This window comes from Lactuca serriola, chromosome 8 (assembly GCF_051521515.1).
Source record: "Lactuca serriola cultivar US96UC23 chromosome 8, Lser_US96UC23_V15, whole genome shotgun sequence".
Classification (NCBI taxonomy): domain Eukaryota; kingdom Viridiplantae; phylum Streptophyta; class Magnoliopsida; order Asterales; family Asteraceae; genus Lactuca; species Lactuca serriola.
Window position 1 is genome coordinate 35,642,589 of NC_136415.1, and position 23,119 is coordinate 35,665,707.

Here is a 23,119-nt window from a genome sequence, read left to right on the forward strand (position 1 = left end):
ATACGTCCTCCAATACACCTTTTGGGTATACTAAAAACCGATCGGCAAGTTGAATTATGACTCCGGTTTTTGTCAAAGGTCCAACTCCCATTGTTTTATAGCTTGAATAAGGTAATACATTAATTGATGCTCCAAGATCAAGCATGGCACGTGGCACAAAAAGGTTACCCATTTTACAAGGAACTGTGAATACACCCGGATCCTTGCATTTCTTTGGTAGCCGTTTTTGTAACACGGCGGACACATTCTCTGCTACTTTTATCGTTGGATTTCCTTTGAGCTTTTTCTTAGATGTGTAAAGTTCCTTAAGGAGCTTAGCATATCTAGGAATTTGTGAAATAGCACCTAAAAGAGGGATATTGATTTCAACCTTCTGGAACATTGCCATGATCTCATCATCTTCTCGTTCTCTTTTTGTGCTTGTTAACCTTGAAGGAAATGGTGCTAGAGTGACTTTCACCTCGGTGTCTATTGGCTTCTTTGGCTTGGAAGTATCACTCTTTTCATTATCTTTGACAACTTCATCCACTTCAATCTCCATTTCTTCCTCTTCCTCATTTAGATTTCTTGATCCTTCATAGATTTTTCCACTTCTCAAAGTGATGGCACATGCGTTATGATTCGGGTTCTTCTCGGTTTGAGATGGTAGCTTGCCTTGTGATTCAATTCTACTCACAGATTGATCAAGTTGTGACACTTGTTGCTCCAAGCTTTTTATTCTAGCCTTAGTTTCTTGTTGGAAGCTTTGAGTGCTAGTGGAAAGGCTTTTAACAATAGCCTCCAATGACGTACTTGATGAACCCGCTTGTGGAGGTGGTTGTTGTGGTGGCCTTAGCTGGAAATTTTGAGGTTGAAAAGGTGGCCTCTATTGATGTTGAGGAAATGGTAGTCTTTATTGATAACCCCTATGTTGATTTGCTCCCCAACCTTAATTATTGTTCCATCTTTGGTCACCCTATAGTTGCTCGAATCCTCTTTGATCTGACTCTGAATACCCTCCCAAGGCATTTGCTTCTTCATAATCCTCATCGTCAAGTTGAGGGCACATGTCGGTTGGGTGCCCCACTTGAGTGAAAATACCACAAGGGTGGGGTGTGGGATGCACACCTTTATCTTTAGCTAGCATCATTACCAATTTTGTAAACTAGGACAATTGAGCTTCAATTTGAGGAGTTTGGACTTCTTTTACACCTCGGGGTGCATCCGTGTACCATTCTTCATCATGGCTTGAATGCTTAGAATCTTCAGCCATATTTTTTATTAGATGGCGGATTTCGGTTAGAGTCTTATCGGGTAAAGACCCGCCACTTGAGGCATTAAGAAGCCTTCTTTCCATTGGAGTCATACCTTCAATGAAGTATTGGAGGAGATGGTATTCGGTAATTACATGCTTGGGACAACGAGCACAAAGTTTCTTGAATCGCTCCCAATACTTGTGGAAATCTTCTCTTTTATGTTGCTTGATTCCAATGATTTCCATTCATAGGGCTGAAGCTTTCATTTATGGGAAGTATTTGTCCAAGAAAAGGTGTGCAAGATCTACCCAAGTAGTAACCGTCCCAGGTGGGAGGTCATAGAGCCAGCCTTTTTCTGCATCTTGCATCGCGAAGGGGACCGCCCTCAGGTTGATTTTGATCCTCCGTGACATTGTGTGGTTTCATGCCCACACACACAACATGGAAATCAATGAGGAACTTGTGAGGATCTTCATTTTCTAGGTCTCTAAAGGTTGGGAGTAAGTGGATATTTTAACTCTAAGTTGGTGGTTGTCGGATATGTGATGCAAAGAGGTTGTTGAGTAACCTCTTACCTCGCCCATTGGCGAAGGGTTTACTTGGGTGGTGGGTTTGGAGGTGGATTCCCTCCATGGTTATCTCCCATAGTATGAGTAGGAATTGAGGTTTCTGTGGGTGTGGAGTTTGGGATGTTATGAGTAGGTGAAGAAGGTGGAGTGGTATTTCTGGATGATAATGGTTGAGGAGAGAGTGAGACGGTTTCTGTTTCGGATGCGGACACACTTGAGAGGGGTATATCCTCCCAAATGTTAATGATCGGAGGAGTTGATGATGAAGAAGTCTCGGAAACAGGTTGCCTCTTACGAAGCTTGGCTTGCTTCCGTAACCTCTTTGCAGTCTTCTCTATCTCCAAATCAATTGACAGTGGTGTACCTATACGGAAAGATCTAGGAATAAACAATTAGTAACACCGTTCACCAGCAACGGCGCCAATTTATTAGGTATGTCAAACCCAACAAATAAAGGGGTACAAAATGACTCCAAGAACACTGTTACTTTGCACTAGAAACGTAATACAAGATAATCAGGGCCGATCCACAGAGACACAGAAAAATGCTTATACCTTTTTTGCATACGGTACAAACGTGGTCACAAAAGTGTTGGGGGGGGGGGGGGTATATACATTGATTTAAGCAGAAGACTAAAGTAATAAGTAAATAATTGATTAACTAAGATAAATTCAAGATTTATAAGTACTCCAACTCTATGCATGACAAATTAGCAATGTGATTCCATGAATGACATGATTTTTGTTTAATTATATTTATGTTAGTACTTGGAAATGCTAACAAGCTCTAGCACTTCCAATTCACGACATTAATTAACCAAAATAATCTCTTTGATTAATCCTAACCTTACCAATCTAATCTAAACAAGCTCTTAGAATTAGGTGGAGAGATTGCACTATACTTTGTGTGAATATTCCCAAAAACATTCAATACTCCTCACAAGCTCGGGAGTGTATGTAACGTCCGCGTTTCCAGGCTAGGCATCTTCGTTGATGTAATAGTCTAGGTTAACCTTTGTAACCCGTTTTGAAATAATAGGAGTATATTATTTGAGTATTATGTGTTTTGTGCTTAACTGCTTAATTATGTGATTTGATTAATTAAGAATAAAATGAGCGTCAAAATTTAAGTGTAAAATAAACTTGATATCTTTGGATAATGTTGTAGTAGTTGAAACGAGGTTTCCAAATATATAAAGAACGCCCAAATCTGACTTTGTATGAGGAAGTTATGATTTTCTGAAGTTTCGACTTAGCGGTATGCAGCCCGAAATACTCGCTTGAAGATCGAGCGGTTTTAAGTCGAAGCAATCTAAACGAGAATCGAAGATCTCGTTGTTGGTATCGAAGCGATGAAAAGTTAGGCGAGAACGGACGTCAAACGAAGAAGTTATGAATTTATAACGAAGTTTTTCTGTCCCAGCCTACTAAAAATAATTAATAAAAATAAAGTCAAAATTAGCCGACGGAGTCTAAACGAAAGTTGTAGAGCGTAGTCTCACCTACGCGTGAATATAAAGAACGTCGAAAACGGAGTGCGTATGAAGAAGATATGAATTTCTGAAGTTTATTAAATAATTTGTATTTAAATTTAATCTTTAATTCGGATGTATATCTGAAGGAGTCACCGATCTGATCCGAAGTACGCCCAGCGTACCACGAAGCATGACGCACCTCGCACTCGAGTTCTTCGGATGACGCATGCCATGACGATTAGGCCGCGTACGCCCCGCATACTGCTGTACGCCCAGCGTACTCCGAGGCTCCAGCCTCCTATAAATAGGATGCGAGGGCAGCCGGCTCATTTGCTCTTTTTCTCTCTTCTCTCTCCCGTTTTGCATCGTTTTGCATGCCAGAAATATCCCAAAGCCCCGGTATCATTCCCGAGCCCCGAAGCAAGTCCTGAGGTCCTGAAGATCCCGAGAAGTAAGATTCCCGAGCCGAAGCTCTGCCCGCGAGAAGTTCGATTTTTGTGAAGATCTTCCAGATCTGCCGAAGAATACTACTTCTGTAAGTCGTAGTGTTGTCTGATCATCTTCTGATCAAGTGAGTGTATACTACCTTTCATAAACATGATAATAATACAAGTATGGTTTGAGTGTATTAAGTATATTGTTGTTTATATGTGTGAGTGTGTAGTTACTTTCTTCTAACGCATAATTATGAAGTATTTTATATAAAATACGTGTTATGTGTATATTTTTTTGTTATGTGTGTGAATGTATATTCACTCTCTTCTATCTCATGGATCTGATTTGTTTTCTATGAAATACGTGTTATGTGTGTGTGCCTCATCTATTATGTGGAATATGTATTGATTAAAGCATGCTATACAGGTTTTTAAACTATGTATAAAAATGTATATTTTTATCTACTAATATGTTGGGTAGAACATGGGTAGATATTTGGTGCGTAATAAACAAATGAGAGGCCTCGTTGTTGTTTTGATTCAGTCATCTAGCGGAGTTTAGATGACGACCACAGACTTTTCTAGACAGTCATGTGGAACGCTAGAAGGTTCACCACCTGTAGGTGTTAATGAAATCGGGTGTTCATTCGTTGTACTCCATCCCCCTCATGGTTGCCTTATTTGACTTATATTGTTGAGGAACCCCCGAAGCATGTGTTGTCGCCCCGATGAAATATTCTTAGACTAGGTCCCTTGTGTTAGTTATTTTAGGGACACAAAGTGAGAATAACGGGAACGGGTAATTGGGTTATTATTGGTTGATGAAAATTAATTTAATTATTTATTGTGGGTTGAAAACCCTATATGCTCAGCAGGCTCGCAAGCCTGACCCACTCCGTTTTATTTGTATTACAGGAAGTGGCGCAAGGGCATAAGATGGATGAACCATCAAGTTGTTTTGTTTACAAGTCTGTATATGTATATATTTGTTGAATGACTTGTAATGTTATCGTTTATGCTTTATGGTCTGTATCGGAACATGACATCCCGAGTTTTGATTATATAATGAAAATACATTTCTTTTATGAAATGCTTTGGTAAACATTGTTTTATCACGTTTTGTTTTTGGGAACAAATTCCGCAACTCTTTCAAATCAAAAGGATTTACTCTGAAATTATTTTAAAAGCATAAATGAAAATCGGTCTTTTCTGGCCGAGATTTTGGGGATGTCACAGAGTAAGAATGTGTGAATTTGACTTACACTTGATTTATTCTAAAGAATTCAATTTAGTGTTTGTTACTTATTCTATTTTACAAAACAATTACGGATTCTACACAATATATAACTGGGATGATTTAACCCTAACTCAAATGGCCAATAAGAACTAGAATTGAAATCAAACATTCAATTGAAACAAAATCAAATTCACTAAATAGAAATTGGAAACAAACACCAAGTCACATGATTGAAATCACACTCAATAGTCAAGACATAAAGTTAGAGAGTCTAGGGTTCTAGCCACACATGACTAGAACAAGAACACAAATCTAGAAAATGAAATTAAAGTTCTTTCGAATCAAAATCCAAACGAAATCCAAGTGTTAATTGATTCCAATTTCCTTCAGAAAATCACCAACAAAGCTCCCAAAACCGACAGGGGAAAAAATGGAAATGGTTGCACACTTTTAAGAAAGATGGAAAACTACTTTTTAACCTATGACCATGTTTACACGGGCCTTGTAAATTAACATTGCCATTTACACAACCCGTGTAATTGTAAAAGTACACTGCTTAAATTGGTTGCGCCTTCAAAGTGCAATGCTCAAAAAAATTTCGTTTACACGGTCCGCGTAAAATCAAGGCTTCCATTTACACGACCGTGAAATCCCTTGAAAAGCCAAAATATTCAATTCTTCGATATCTTCATCCCTGGTGCTCCGTAAGTCCCAAAATTTTGTCCACGTCTCTTATTTACCTCCCCAAGCAAGATCCTACCTCCAAAAGTCCCTGAAATATCACAAAGTGTGTGAATGAAATAGCCTCATGAAAAATCCCAAAAAACATGCAAAATGCATGAGTTTAAGCCTAGATGCAATGCAATTTTATGAAACAAATCAACAAAATGGGTGCATGAAATGCACCTAACAATGTGATATCTTGGGAACTCACTAAGCTTTGTGCTTACGGCTTTCAGCTTATGTTTGAGGTACTTCCGGTTCCAAGGGGAAGAGCTCGGGATGACTGCATCGCACACACCACCTAGATTCCGCATTTGATATTTTACTATGAATTTTATGATATTTGATACACTTTTTTTGTTTGGGATGTATGGATAATGTTTGGAATACTGTTTTTCTTAATTAAAAAATGAAATTTTTGGATCATATTTTTGGGACGTTACATATTTGATATTGATAGCTCAGGGATTTGTCGGATCAGCAGTCAGGGATTTCTTCTATGAGATTCGACAGTGGGAGGCGAGTTTCCTCATTGGGTTTAGTAGGTCTAAAGCACCAATTCCATCCCTTGTTATTTATGTTAGGATGCTAGGAGTCTGCGTGACCCTTGCATGTGATATGCGTTGCTATGTATACCGGGTGGGGCTCGATGTCGGGCGAGGCCCAATGAATGTATCGTATGCTATTGTTTTATGATCATTGTATGTGTTAGTATGATTATGTGATATATGTCTATGTGTATAGTTGGTGGGGCTCGATGTCAGGCGGAGCCTAAGAATAATAGATATGTATACCGAGCAGGGCTCAATGTCGGTCGGGGACCAAATTTGAGTGGGACACGATACCGAGCGGGGACCGATGGAAGGTGAGGGCCAAGTATGTGATTTATTATGTATGGTATGGGGTAGTTCGGGGAACTCACTAAACTTTGAGCTTATGGTTTTCATTTTATGTTTCATGTACTTGCAATTCCAAGAGGAAGGGCTCAAGATGATTGTAGAGCACACACCACCTCATTCCGCATTATGTGATTTACTCTGATTTGAGATTATGTTTGATACACTTATTTCATATGGATTGTATTCATTATGCTTTGGAATATTTGTTTTATTAAATTAGAAATGGAATTCTTGGGTCTTATTTTTGGGACATTACAAGGTTGATCTGTATGATTACCTGTATTCACTGCTTATATGTTGGACTAGTAGATCTGTATGATTACCTATAATTGTTGATTATTGTGTATTGTTGCATATGTCGAACTGTTATTGTTTTTTTGGGATAAGGTGGTGCTGCTTTGCGTTGAAGGCCAAGATACCCGAGAGATCCAGTTGACATTGTAGGCCCAAAGGACCGGTCCGACTTATGTTGTAGGCTCGGGAGCGGTCCATCTTGTAGCTGAAGGCTCGGTGGCGTTCCAACCTTGTGTTGTAGGTCTGGTTGCGTGCATTACATATATATATATATATATATATATATATATATATATATATATATATATATATATTATTGTGTGGGGTACTTTAGGGGAACTCACTAAACTTTAGCTTACAGTTTGATTTTATGGTTTCAGGTACATCTGAGGATAGGGGCAATGCGAAGGCATAATTTTGCACATCATCCTTGATATTTATTTGACTTATGATTTTGGGATACTCTGATTGATGATTTTGACTTTTGGAAAGTATGATTTGTATGATTTATGGATTTTGATATGGTTTTAAAAACAAAAGTTGTGTCTTGATTTTTGGAGGGTTACACAAAATTTTATGAGTATAAAATTGAAAATATGGCTATTCTTGATTTGACCATTCCAAAAATGATATAACTAAAAAATATGTATGATAAAATACCTAAATCACGCATCACCGCGAACCCTACCCGCCCCGACATACACATCCACACCCACCTTTACACCCAAATTTCTATCCATCAAATATTTAATTTGTTAAAAGAACTAAACTGAATTTACGATGGGAAAAATGTCATTTTAACCCAATGACCTTGTCCCGTTTGTTTTAAAATGTCACTAAATTGTTTTTTTGCACATTATGGGAATGAAGTCTGAATTTACCTGCTAAAAAGGTACTTTAACTTGCAATTACAGGTTTCCAACTTTATTTCACTAAAAAATAGACAAAATTTCATAAATAATCCCATCCATTTTAAAAACCTTCCATTGTTCCCTTCTCACGATGTTCACCACTCACCCATTCAATGCTCAGACGCTCAACCAAATCCATCGGTCGTCGCTGCCACCGTTCACTATCACCTTCAACGTTGTCCATTCCTTCTATCTCTTTGACATATTTCTTTATTATATAGATCGATGATGCCACCTTGTAGGGTAAATCCCTAGATCTAATTTGCTCAGCGGCAGTGCCTAGTTTTTTCCCGCTGAATCTCAAAATCAAACCACTCGAAAAACCACACACCATTGGTTGTCCTTGAATCAGCCAATTCCAACATCTACATGGAGATCGATACGCTTCTGAAAGAGGTAGAAACATCTCTATGAAGATCGAAAAAACCCTAGTTGATGGCAAAGGGGCTAACCAAGCAGTAAGTGGTGAAATGCTATTCTACCTGACGTACTTCGTCGGAAAGGATGCTCATGGGAAATTGATTATGGACCTGCGTGAGAGTGGCAGGGTTCATATCGATCATCTAGCCAATGATGATTTTGAGACAATGAAAAATATTGGGATTGTTTTGCTTTAGATGGAAATTCCTTATTTGATCAACATTCAAGTTGCAAAGGTTATAGACTTCTTAATTCAAAATTCAAGAAAACATGTTGAATTATCATTCATCATCTATATTATGCTTTATGATTACAGGCTACAAGAAATTCAGGTGTTTTTGTGATTCTTGAAGTGGGACGAATGGAAACCAAGTGATGGCTTATTTCAGGAACAACATTACAGTATTTCCAAATGCTATGATTTCATCCATGGCTAAGAACAATTAAATCAATGCATGGAAGGTAATTAAATCAATGCATAGAAGGTGTTCGACAGAATGCTTGAAAGAATAATTTTTCCTACATTAAACCTCTTAAATGTTAATCCCATTTATCAAACATACATCACCACATTTGAAGTGGGAGCAATGGAAACCAAGTGAAGGCTTATTTCAGGAATGACATTAGCTACAGTATTTCCAAATGCTCTGATTTCATCCATGGCTAAGAACAATTAAATCAATGCATAGAAGGTGTTCGACAGAATGCTTGAAAGAATAATTTTGCCTACATTAAACCTCTTAAATGTTAATCCCATTTATCAAACATACATCACCACATTTGACCGGGTTATCGGGTATCAAGTTAAAAAAATGACATTTTAAAACGGTAAACTCGGACTTCATTCTCTTAATGTGCAAAAAGAATAATTGAGTGACCTATTAAAACAAACGTGACAAGCTCGTTGGGTTAAAATGGCATTTTACCAATGTACAATATTAAACTTTATTCTTTTACTGAATAAATTAATACAAAAAATATTTTCTGCAAAGGATAAGGATACAAAGACCATTTTTATAACTTTACTATTACAAGGGGACACATCACACATCGACCATTTTATAATTTGTATATTTCATTTAAAATGTAAGGATATATATATATATATATATATATATATATAGGTAATTTTTGTATTTTTACTATTACACACACAATTTTTATAATTTTGTTTATTTCTGTAACATCCCAAAAATCAAGGTAAAATTTTTATTTTTCAAAACCAAACCAAAAACCATAAATGTTTACAAAACATAGTTTCCAAAGGACAAAATCACAAATCAGAGTATCCCAAAATCGAATCTCATAAAATCTGAAGGATATGCATGATCAAATTTTCGCCTTGCCACCGTCACCGAAAGTGCCTGAAACGTAACACTTAAACTGTAAGTCAAAGTTTAGTGAATTCCCCCAAAGTACCACCCACAACCAAACAAATATACACATTGCATGTTGGGTCCACAGTCTCCCGACTAGATTACCCTGGCCCACAATCTCCCAATTGGATTGACACTCTAGCTCATAACCTCCTGATTAGATTGCCACTTTATCCCACAATCTCCCGACTGGATTGCCACTGAACCACAATCCCCCGATTGGATTGCTTGGGATTGTTGGCCGACAACATAAAGCAGTTGTCACAACCCAAAACCATGAACGGCGGAAACGTTCTGGGGCGGAGGACGTCATGTACAGTATCACAGCAATGAATAGTAGTAAACAAGCAACAACATCATCCATTGCATTAATAATATAATTTTATACAAGTGTGTTCTGTCAAGTTATACAAGAAGTTGTGTTTTCTTGATGTAAAGAAGTATAACAAGCTCTATGATACTCTAGGATAGAAGTACTTACAATATAGAAGCTTGAAATGAGCTAAAAGTCCAAGAACACTAGTGTGTGTTCTTGGTGAAACTTGAAGAATCAACCTTTTGAACAATTTCACGGATGGAAGTGTGTTAAATCACTAGATTAAGTGATATACTAACTTGAAAGGGCTAGAAACACTTACTAGATTGAAGATCTTGAAGAAAACTTGGATGATACTTGAGAGAGTTTGAGATTTGTTCTTGAAAAGGTGGAAAATGGTATAAATGACTAAGTGTCACTTATATACCCCCTTCCTTGGGGTTTACGGTCGTAAACACCATTGTTTAGGCTGTAAACTCCAATATTTTGATGTGTCGGGACTTTATTGTTGCACAATAAACCCTAGTGCATCCTCTCTCCTGATATCTCCTAAAGTGTTAATCCTAAAATACTCAAACTTATTCTAAAAAGTCTGAAAATTAACAGTAACTGTTCTGACTTCTATTGACTTGATATGTTGTACAGAATAGAAATTTCGGGTTGTCACATCATCCCCTCCTTAGAAGGAATTACGTCTCGAAATTAGAGTTTAAGCAAATAAGTAGTTACAAATAACTAAGTAAAAAGATGAGGATATTTTAGTTTCATCTGATCCTCACGCTCCCAAGTGAATTCAGGTCCTCGCTTGGCGTTCCAACGAACCTTCACTATCGGGATACGACTTTGCTTCATTTGCTTGACTTCTCGGTCCATGATCTCTACTGGTTCTTCCACGAAATTGAGGCTCTCGTTGATCTCGATCTCGTAGAGTGGGATAACAAGAATCTCGTCGGACAGACACTTTTTCAAGTTCGATACGTGGAAGGTAGAATGTATGTTACTGAGTTCACGCGGTAAGTTAAGTTTGTAAGCTACAGGGCCGATTCTTGCGAAAATCTCGAAAGGCCCTATGTACCTTGGATTTAGCTTTCCACACTTTCTGAAGCGTATCAATCCCTTCCAGGGTGAGACCTTCAATAAAACACGGTCACCCACCTGGAATTCCAACGGTTTCCTATGTTTATCAGCGTAGCTTTTCTGTCGGTCTCTGTAGGCTTTCAATCGTTCACGGATCTGAACGATCTTCTCCATTGTTTCCCGTATGATCTCCGGAACTGTGAGAGTGCTGTCAGGAACTCGTCCTTTAGCTAACTGGGTATCACCCACCTCAGCCCAACACAGAGGGGATCTGAACTTTCGGCCATAGAGGGCCTCGAATGGAGCAGCCTTTATGATCGTGTGATAACTGTTGTTGTAGGAAAATTCGACAAGGGGTAAATGAGTATCCCATGCTTTCCCAAAGTCGATAACACAGGCTCGCAACATATCTTCCAAGGTTTGGATAGTTCTCTCACTTTGCCCGTCGATCTGTGGATGGTAGGTTGTACTCATGTTCAGCCTAGTTCCTAAGGAACTTTGTAACGACTGCCAGAACCTCGAAGTGAATCTACTATCTCTGTCCAAGATAATAGATAAGGGAACACCGTGCAGTCGTACAATCTCTCTAATGTAAATTCTTGTAAGTTTCTCCATCTTGTCTGTTTCCTTGATAGGCAGGAAGTGTGCAGACTTTGTCAATCTGTCGACGATGACCCATATGGTATCAAGTCCACCCGTTGTCTTGGGCAACTTGGTTATGAAATCCATAGTGATCCGCTCCCACTTCCATTCTGGTATCTCATGCTATTGTAATAGACCGGAGGGTTTCTGGTATTCGACCTTGACCTTTGCGCAAGTAAGGCATTTACTCACGAAGGTAGCAATCTCTGCTTTCATGTTAGGCCACCAGTATAACGTTTTAAGATCCAGATACATCTTATTTGAACCCGGGTGCACGGAATAACGAGTGTTGTGCGCCTCGTTCATGACCAAGTCTCTGAAACCACCGAGTTTCGGGGTCCAGATCCGGTCCATGAAATAATAAGCTCTGCCACCCTTAACCTCCAAGTTCTTATCCATCCCTCTCAGGGATTCACCCGCCACATTTTCAGGCTTCAAAGCGTCGAGCTGAGCCGCCTTAATTGTGTGGACAAGTGTGAATGGATAGTCATAGTCAATGATTTGACTCTACGACCAGAATATTTTTTCCGACTTAGGGCGTCAGCTACTACATTAGCTTTACCTGGATGATAACGAATTTCGCATTCGTAATCACTGAGTACCTCGACCCACCGTCGTTGTCTCATGTTGAGCTCCTTCTGGTCGAATATGTGTTGTAAGCTTTTGTGGTCTGTAAAGATAGTGCTTTTCGTACCGTACAGGTAATGTCTCCAGATCTTCAGAGCAAACACAACTGCTCCCAGCTCAAGATCGTGGGTCATGTAGTTGACCTCATGTGTCTTTAGCTGTCTTGAGGCATAGGCGATGACCTTACCTCGCTGCATCAGAACACATCCGAGTCCTTGATTCGACGCATCGCAATAGACAAAAAAGTCTTCTATTCCTTCGGGAAGGGATAGTATAGGTGCGGTGCACAAGGCTCGTTTGATCGTTTGAAACGCTCTTTCCTGCTTCTCTTCCCAGTCAAACGCCACGCCCTTCTGGGTTAGTGTTGTAAGAGTTTCACAATGCGGGAGAAGTTCTGAATGAACCTGCGATAGTAGCCATCGAGGCCTAGAAATTGACGAATTTCTGTAGGCGTCTTCAGTGCTGACCAGTTCTCAATGGCTTTTATTTTGGAAGGGTCCACGTGTATTCCCTCTTCGCTAACCACGTGCCCTAAGAGTTCGACTCGTCGAATCCAAAATTCGCATTTCGAGAACTTTGCATAGAGTTTCTCCGAACGTAATGTTTCTAAGACCTGTCGCAGATGTTAACTATGCTCCTCCTTACTACAAGAGTAGATAAGTATGTCATCGATGAAGACGATGACAAACTGATCCAAGTAAGGACGACACACCCTATTCATTAAGTCCATGAATACTGCGGGTGCGTTTGTTAATCCGAACGGCATCACCACGAATTCGTAGTGCCCATAACGAGTCCGGAAGGCTGTCTTTGGTACATCCTCCCCTAGCACTCGTAGTTGGTGATATCCGGATCTCAAGTCGATTTTCGAAAAGAAGTTCGCCCCTTGAAGTTGGTCAAATAAATCGTCGATACGAGGTAACGGATAACAATTTTTTACGGTCAGTTTGTTGAGCTCCCTGTAGTCGATGCACATACGAAACGATCCGTCTTTCTTCTTGATGAACAAGACTGGAGCTCCCCAGGGTGAGAAGCTTGGTCTTATAAAGCCCTTGCTGAGCAGTTCGTTAAGTTAACCGGACAGTTCTTGCATCTCTGCAGGTGCTAGATGATAGGGCGATTTCGCTACGGGGGTAGCCCCTAGAACTAAGTCGATCCGGAACTCAACTTGATGTTGCGGAGGTAATCCTGGGAGTTCTTCTGGAAAGATGTCGGGAAAGTCGCGTACTACTGGAATGGTTTGAATATCCTTCGTTTCTTGGCTCACATCGACCACATGAGCAAGGAATGCTCGACATTCCCTTCACAAGAATTTCCGAGCTGAATGCTCGAAATGATACGAAGGTTCGTGCCGGGTTTGTCGCCATAAACTACTAGGGTTTCGCCAGACAGCAGATTAAGGCGAACAGCCTTTTCGTAACACATGATATCTACACGATGTAAACTCAACCAATCCATGCCGATAATGACGTCGAAACTTTTAATTGAGAACAGCATGAGATCGATCAAAAATCAATGGCTATCTAAAGTTAGGGTACACCCTATGAATATACTGCTAGTGCTCTTTGTCTTTCGATTAGCCATTTCTATAGTGAACGGTTCATTAAGTGCTCGTGATTTTTGCTTAAGTAAATGAGCAAATTTTTGGTTCACGAAACTCTTCTCCGCTCCACTATCAAATAGTATGCACGCATAAGAGTTATCGAGGAGAAACGTACCAATGACCACTGTGGGGTCGGCAACCGCTTCCTCATGGCCTATTGCCAGAACTCTCGCCGCTCCACCGGCAAACCCTGCCTTCGAGCAGTTCCTTTTGAAGTGGCCTACCTCTCCACATCTGTAGCAAGTTTGGCCCACTCCAGCATCGGGGGCCTGGTTGATTGGCTTCGCCGGAGCTTTACAGAAACGGGCAGTGTGCCCCTTCCCATTGCAGTTCAGGCACTGCATCTCCCAGCAGGCACCGACGTGATGGAAGTTGCATTTGTTGCATTTGGGCAAATTTCCAGCGTATTGCTTTACCGGAGCAGCAGCGGCAGGTGCTATCGCAGCATGTACTGCCACGACCTGCTGCTTTTTGGCAGCCTTAGCCTTCTTTTTGTCATCCCAAAACTTCTGCTTGGAATAAGCGATTCTTGCGGGTTCTAAGATGGCCAGGGTAGTTGTTGCGGCCGGGGTACGAACCCCATGATCTATGAGCCGCTATGCCAATCGTTTGGCACTATCAAATGTAGTGGGGTGTGATGCCAATACATTTCCCTGGTATGGTGGCATCAGCCCCCATATATACCTCTCGATTTTCTTTCCCTCTGTAGGAACCATCTTAGGACAGAGGGCCACCAGTTCACAGAACCTGGCGGTGTAGGCGACTACGTTGGAGCCCTTCATGGTTACGCTCCATAGTTCTTCCTCTAGTTTCTGGATCTTGCCCCTCGGGCAGTACTCCTCAATCATTAGGTCTTTCAAAGTTTCCTAGCCCATAGCATTAGCCACTATAAGAGATAGCGACTTAACATGGCTATTCCACCATGTCAGGGCTTTTGTTTCAAAGGTGCAAGCAGCAAACTTCACCTTGCTCTCCTCGGGACAGGAGCAGATTTCGAAAACCGATTCGTTTTTCTCGAACCATTGCGAGAGGGAAATGACTCCGCCAGTCCCCTTGAAGGACAATGGCTTGTAGTTGGTGAAGTCCTTGTAGGAGCACTCTTTCAAGCGCACAAGGATTTCACCATGAGTAGACAGGACAGGGGTTCCTCCTCCAGTGGAACCAGATGAATGATATTGAGCCATGGTTGTAGCCACAGCTACAGCTACAGCAGCATTTAAGGCTGTCGTGTCGAACTGAGGAGTAGGTGGTTGAGGTGGTGGTATCGGTGTTTCGTTATTAAGGTTTCGCCTTGGATTTCTGCGAGGCGGCATCTTTGATCTATAAGTTTATGAAGATGAAAACATTGATAAGAATTTAATGGAAGAATTGATGAGAATGAATCATGGACTAACTCTTCATAGCCCAACAGTACGATTGAATGTAGATCTAGAACTAATAGATGATCACAGTTGGATAATAATTCCCATAAGATTAGGTACCTGTCAATATTATTGGAATTACAAATGTAACAAGTTCGGGAAAAACGGCCAGCAGAAAGAGGCCTTACATCAACCAAAATGGGAAAATTCTGACAGAATTACAACCTAACCAAGACCTAACAGGCATATGCTTTACAAAGATAGGGAATTAGACCAGAGTTTTACATAACTAGGTTATATCCAAAAGAGATAAGTTGATGAGAATCTATCGGCGATGAGAACTACCAGAGTGAGTTCTTGATCCCGACAGGAGACGTTCTATGTCCCTCACGCGCCTATCAGCTCTTGCTTGCTGAGCTCGAAGTTCTCTGACTTCATCTCGGGTTTCAGCGAGTTCCCTCCGAAGAGCTGCATTGTGAACCAGAGCCCTTTCGTGAGCAGACTCTAGTTGGCGAATGTGGACAGTGTTAACGCCAGAATTGGCGTCAATCTCCATGACTCGGTTGATAGCCGCTCGACCCTGCTCTGTGTTCCGAGCAATCCACTCCACGACTGCAGATGCTACCCGACATTCAACCCAGTGCCGCATTTCCACTAACAACCCTTACGAACGATAGCCAACGAAAGCACCAAAACACTAACCATAATCATATCAAACCCTCAGGGAGCAACGGATACCAAGACGAAAACCCGAAACACAAATCCATAACCCAACCCACAACTCGCAAAACGAAGAATATCACAACGAAAACCAAACAATTACCGGCTCATGAACATTACACCACAATAATCACAAGATAACAAGACATCAAGAAAGAAACATACCCGCAGCTGTCTCTGGCACTGCCCTGACCTCCTCTGCAACAAGCTGAAAAACACGACCCTGAGCCCTTGGGGGCTCCGCTCCACCCTGACCTCTGATGGGTTTTGAGCATTCTAACACTTCCTAAGTGTACATGCAACCCTAATAACCTTGGATCTATGTTTGTCTAATTATCATGCAAAGTTGAATTCCAAGGCTATATTCCTATCTAGCATACATGGGGAACAATTTTAACTTGAATAATAGATAGAATAACTTACCTTGTTGTTGCTTGTGTTCCTTGAAACCTTGTGAGCCTAGCACCCCAAATGTGATGCCTCAAATGCTTCACACAACACCAAATGCTCTTGGAAAAACTTATGAGAGAACACACACTTCTTGAAATCGGCCAAGCCCTCTTGTTTCTATAGTGTCTATGTTGTGTAGCCAATTTTGTGGAGAATGGGATCCTTATATAGTGTTGACACATCTAGGGTTACACCATGTAAACCCTAATGTGTCATGACTCTTCATTTCCATGACCCATGGGTTTGTAACTCCCATGGAGCATCCATAGAGCATCCTATGGGTAGAACCCAACTTGATAATCCATGGAGCCTATTAGCCCACTATACAAGATATGGATGATTTACATAATCAACCCATATATTTAATTAGTTCTCTTTTGACCACTTAATTAATTATAAATTAATTATTGATCAAACTAATCAAATAATATTATTAATATATTAGAACTTATAATATATTAATAATCTCCAAGTGTTATTTCTCTCATTTAGTCTATCCAATTGCATGGTGCCATGCAACCCAAATGGACCATGCCGGGTCGGGTCAAGTACATACCAGAAATAGTTATGGACTTAGACACCTTATCCAACAACCTCCACCTGTGATCCTCAAAGCGGCTGGTGCTGGAGCCTGCACCGATCCAGCAGCAAACTGTGGACAGTTGGCCCTCAAATGTCCAACCTGATGACAATGATAGCAGATCCTCAAATCCCGAACTGACGCTGACTGCCGACAATCCCTCGCATAGTGCCCATCCCTTCCGCACCTGCGGCATGCACCACCGGTCCTAACAAACCCCGGTGTGACCCTTCCCACACTTCCCATAAGTGTGGCTGCTCGAATCCCCCATTCTAACATCAACGGTCATGGATCGTTTCGGCGCCGGCTGCGACTGCACCGGAGCCTGCCTCAACTCACGCATCTGCAACTCAATCTCTAACTCACGCCGCCTAGCGGCCTCCTGCAACTCCAACAAGGTCTCGCACCTCTGCGCAGACACAAACTGCCTGATGTCCCTCTTGAGCATGCTCAGATATCGGGACATCTGAGCCTGCTCTGAAGCGAACTCTGGGCAAAACATCGCCCTCTCAGTGAACATCCTGGTGATCTCAGTCACCGACTCCGAGTCCTGCTTCAACTCAAGGAACTCCTGAGCCAATCTCTCCCTCTCAACCTGCGGAACATAACGAGTACTGAACATCTCTCTGAACTGATCCCATGAAACCGCAGACCTCTGCGCATCGGAAAACGACCCCGTGGTCAATCTCCACCAACCCTTCGTCCCGAGCCTCAACAGGTTTAGAGCACACCTCACCCTCTGATCAGCAGGGCATAAACGCGTGGAGAAACACCCCTCCACGTCTGATAACCATCTCATAGCAACAATCGGGTCCTGAACTCCATCGAATGTGGGAGGCTTCGTATAATAGAAATCCTGATACTGAAAACCCCGACTAACTCCTCCCCTTACAGCCGCTGCTACAGCCGCTGTAGCCGCCGCGGCAGCCGTCTCTGCGAGAGCCACATATCGCTCATCAAAATACTCACTCATGGTGGTCTTGATCGACCCAAACAATTCCGGCAACTCAGCCCGGAACAATGCAGCAACCTCATCATGCAGGATCTCGCGAATCCTCGCATCCAACTCGCTCGTGCCCGTCTGATCGATAACCTCAGACGGCACCGATCCACCCGGAACTCGCTCTCCAGCTCCCGATCCTGATCCGGATCCACTATCATCATGCCTCGAAATCTCCATACCGAAGACACCATACCAATCTCAGACACTTCCCACAATCCTAGGATCCAACTCTCGCAACCTAACCCTAGAGATCATGGTTTCCCTGATACGCGTATAGGTCCTGTGCTTTCAGTAGTACGGGCCCATACTACCTTCCACACCTACCCATATTTGTATGAAGTACTACCACAATACCCTAGAGAACATGCATAACAACTATCAACCCTCACCACTAGAGGAACACTGAGAATCTCCCATAAGGGACCCTAGGCTACAGGCATCACAAATCAGGCAACATTATCATGAATTCCTGAAGATCCCTAGCCTAGCTCTAGCATGCTGTTCTATCAAGCTCAATAAGACAAATATCATGCATGGTATCTTGGGGTTACTTACTGGCTCCGGCTGATCGTACCTCCGCGTCCTCCTTTTACTTAATTTGAAAACCATTTTAATTTCTCTTTTTAAAATCCTCCTCGATTTGAGACTGGAGTCACACGAATGTTCCCCCAATTCACTCAAACCAAGGCTCTGATACCAACTTGTAACGACCAAAATTTCAAAACAATTAAAACTTTTCAAAACCACCCATTTTAATAACGTTGTTACAAAAAGGTTTTCAATACATTATTTAACAGAGTATTTTCCCAGGTTCATATCATAAAACACCAACGCGAGGAACGGTACGATCACGCCTTTGCCTTGCCACAGACTCCTGAGAACCTGAAACATAAAACCACAACTGTAAGCCCGAAAGCTTAGTGAGATACCCCCAATATACCAACTACATATACGCCCTTCCAGGCTACGACCTTCTGGTCTAAAACATATCGCCTTCCGGCCCATAACGTAATGCCTTCCGGCCCATATCATATTGCCTTCCGGCCCATAACATATTGCCTTCCGGCCCACAGCATAAAAAGCATACATATCATAACAGAACATAGAACGACCCTGCATACCGGGTCACACCCCAGGTCTAGCAATCATACGCATAACACATAATCATATAACAGTTCACAATCAGCAATCGATCAACAGACCACATAACATAGCATTACTCTATTCAAGATACCGGCCTAGCCGGTCACTAGCATAACATCACCCTACGAATCAGTCAACATACTAAATGCACACATACGCCTTTCCAGGCCATGACCTTCCGATCCACATAGCAATGCCTTCCGGCCCACAACATGTAATGCCTTTCGGCCTACAACATATAGCGCCTTCCGGCCCATATCATAACAACTGACAACTACCCGGATTTCCATCCGATAAAAAGGTTGGCCTTGGTGCCATAAACCCTAGCGATATAGTGAGGATAACTCACCTCGAAACTGCCGACTGAACAGATAGCTCAAGCTGCTCCGATCACTGATACGATCTCCACCTCTGGACAGCCACCAATGCACTGAACTCAACAATAATCAACAATTACCAAAATACCCCTGGAACCACTGGTCAACCCTTGGTCAAAGACAAGGTCAAAGTCAACCCCTGACTGACCCTACTCGCCGAGTCAACCCGATGACTCGCCGAGTCCCCATACTCAGAACTTCACTCGATCCGCGATCTAACTCGCCGAGTCACCCCGAGACTCGCCGAGTTCAACAACTCTGAGTCCACTCGCCCTCAACTCACCGAGTCATCCCTTGACTCACCGATTCTCGACTCAACCAGAGAATATCGGGACTCTTCGACAAGACTCGCCGAGTCTAAGAACAGACTCGCCGAGTCTATGGCTATCTTCAACCTACTCGTCGAGTTGTTCATACAACTCGCCGAGTTCCAAGCCATCTTCATCCGACTCGCCGAGTTGTTCTTCCAACTCGTCGAGTCCCAGCTCATCTTCAAGCAACTCGTCGAGTTCACCCATGTGACTCGCCGAGTACCACCGATCTGAATCCATACAGAAGCATTCCAGACCATGCAATTGATACAAAACATAGATCTAGCCTCCTACAATTCATCCATCACGTAAAGTGGCAATCTTTACGTGAATCCATAGAGATCTATGCCATATTCACTCATAACTAGGGTTTGGGACTTGCAAGCTTCACTAAACACTCCAACACAGGGACTTTCATGCTCTCTGATTCTCCTCTTCTCCAGATCTGAGGTAGCAACCTCAGATCTACCCTCTAGACTTCCAATTACATCCATAGGCAAGATCCCACAACCCCAAAATGAAGAAACAACATACAATCAGACCAAGAACGAGATATTACCTCCAATGGACGCCCCCAACTGCAATGAAGTTGATTCCAAGCAAAGCCCCTTGCCCCAAGCCTTCAATTCCCACAAAATTCATTCAATGATTACTTCTCCAAGCTTCAATCCACTCAACAATGGAGCTCCTCTGCGATTTAGGGTTTCTAGAACTCAAGAGGGAAGTAAAGAGGTTGGGGAAGGAACATAATGTTCCTTATATAGGGCTCAACCCCGAGAATTAGGGTTTTCTCCACCCAGCGCCTACTCGCCGAGTCCATCTCATCGACTCGCCGAGTCGGCTACTTAACACGCGGTCAAGCCGCGACTCTACTCGCCGAGTCCATCCATGGACTCGCCGAGTCACTCTTTCCCAATTAACACTTTTGGCCCTTCAACTCTACTCTCGCTATTTCGGGATGTTACAAAGGCACGAATACTTAAATAAATATTTTAATATTTAAAGTATAAACTCTTGGTCAGAGTATTTTTATCCCATTGTATTTATAGTTAGTATATCTTTTATGGGTTGATATACTCAATTCACTATAAATAAGGCTTTGATACCAATCTGTCACACCCCAAAACCATGAACGGCGGAAATGTTCTGGGGCGGAGGACGTCATGTACAGTATCACAGCAATGAATAGTAGTAAACAAGCAACAACATCATCCATTGCATTAATAATATAATTTTATACAAGTGTGTTCTGTCAAGTTATATAGACACCAAAAATACATATCAAAATAAAAGACGAGTCTTGAACGAACTCAATCTTCTCAAAACCTGGCACCTGTACATTTCTACTGGTGACCTGAGAATACAAGTTATTTTGAAAGCGAGTATCAGCTTTAAAGCTGGTGAGATCATAAGTATATTAGTGTCTGTGTTTGTATGAAAGCATCTGTAAGATGTTTTGTAAAATGTTTGAACTCTCTTAGAAAACCCTATGTTTCCTACTAATTGTAGCCTTCTACCAAGGCATCTAGTATCTGTGTGTGTGTCTCTTGTAAGATTGTGTATTCTCCCAAGTTCGACTATCATTAACCAAAAATATAGTTTTTACATTACCGTGCATCGTGTGAATATTCACGAAGTGAATGTAATGGGAAAAATATCATAGTACTGTAGTATTTGTAATAAGTGACTACTGTTGTACTAACTACCTTAAACCAATTGATATTTAAAGTAACATGTGATCGACCTATATCCTGCTACCGACTCTAGTAAAACGACAATGTAAGACGCCGTAAGAAATGACATTTGGCACCCGTAGACTTGCAAGTCCACTGTAGCGAGCAGCAAGGTGTAGGATAGTCAATCCAGTATACATCTATACGCAAACTCATACGCTCCCCAATTAAGGAGATTCTGGATACAAAAACGGTCATGGCAGGTAGTGCCATGCCCCGTTTAACAGTTCACATAACTGCATGAATGTATATGTAATGAATGTGCTAGCATTTCTACTTGATGTATAAGCCTAAAGAAGAATTTAGGGCACCATTTCCCTCCTTTGGGGAGTTTACGGCCCCAAGACCATTTCCCTTTGGGCTTATAGTCGTAAACCCCTATGGAATATGGTATTTTGGTGTTTTCAATTCCTTAACATATCAATGAAGGGATCCATGATAGTTACTAAGGCATAGGAAGGGACTAGGGTCACTTTGGTCCCTAAAGAAGGGTTTACGGTCCAAGGTGTTCTTGGACCGTAAACACCTTTGATCTTGGTGATTCCTTATGTTTTCTTGATGTAAAGAAGTATAACAAGCTCTATGATACTCTAGGATAGAAGTACTTACAATATAGAAGCTTGAAATGAGCTAAAAGTCCAAGAACACTAGTGTGTGTTCTTGGTGTTCTTGGTGAAACTTGAAGAATCAACCTTTTGAACAATTTCACGGATGGAAGTGTGTTAAATCACTAGATTAAGTGATATACTAACTTGAAAGGGCTAGAAACACTTACTAGATTGAAGATCTTGAAGAAAACTTGGATGATACTTGAGAGAGTTTGAGATTTGTTCTTGAAAAGGTGGAAAATGGTATAAATAACTAAGTGTCACTTATATACCCCCCTTCCTTGGGGTTTACAGTCGTAAACACCATTGTTTAGGTTGTAAACTCCAATATTTTGATGTGTCGGGACTTTATTGTTGCACAATAAACCCTAGTGCATCCTCTCTCCTGATATCTCCTAAAATGTTAATCCTAAAATACTCAAACTTATTCTAAAATGTCTGAAAATTAACAGTAACTGTTCTGACTTCTATTGACTTGATATGTTGTACAGAATAGAAATTTCGGGTTGTCACAGCAGTGCAACCTCAACCCACCCACACTATGTCGACATATGTAAAAACATATAGCAAGCAAATACAGGTAATCATACAGATCTACCAATCCAACATATAATCAGCATAGCATCATCCTATATATCAGGATACATAACCTAGTGGGCCGACCGACCCACGAGTACAGTGAGGAGAAACTCACCTCATAGTATGAAATGTAGTCAAACAAATCATAGCTCCAACTGTTGACTCTACATGTCGCCTATATAATAAACAATGACCTAATCTCAAACTACTGCTCAAAATACCCCTAAGTCAAACTTGGTCAAACCCCAGGTCAAAAGTCAAAAAGTCAACGAAGTCTACATAGACTAAGTACGCTCAGTGTACTCAGCCACTACCCCAACGTAGTGCACCCTTTCCCAGATTACGGGGCATCAACCAGGTATGTGTAGCGTACCACCAGATACGCCCAACGTACTCGACTAATCTTCTTTTTCTCTA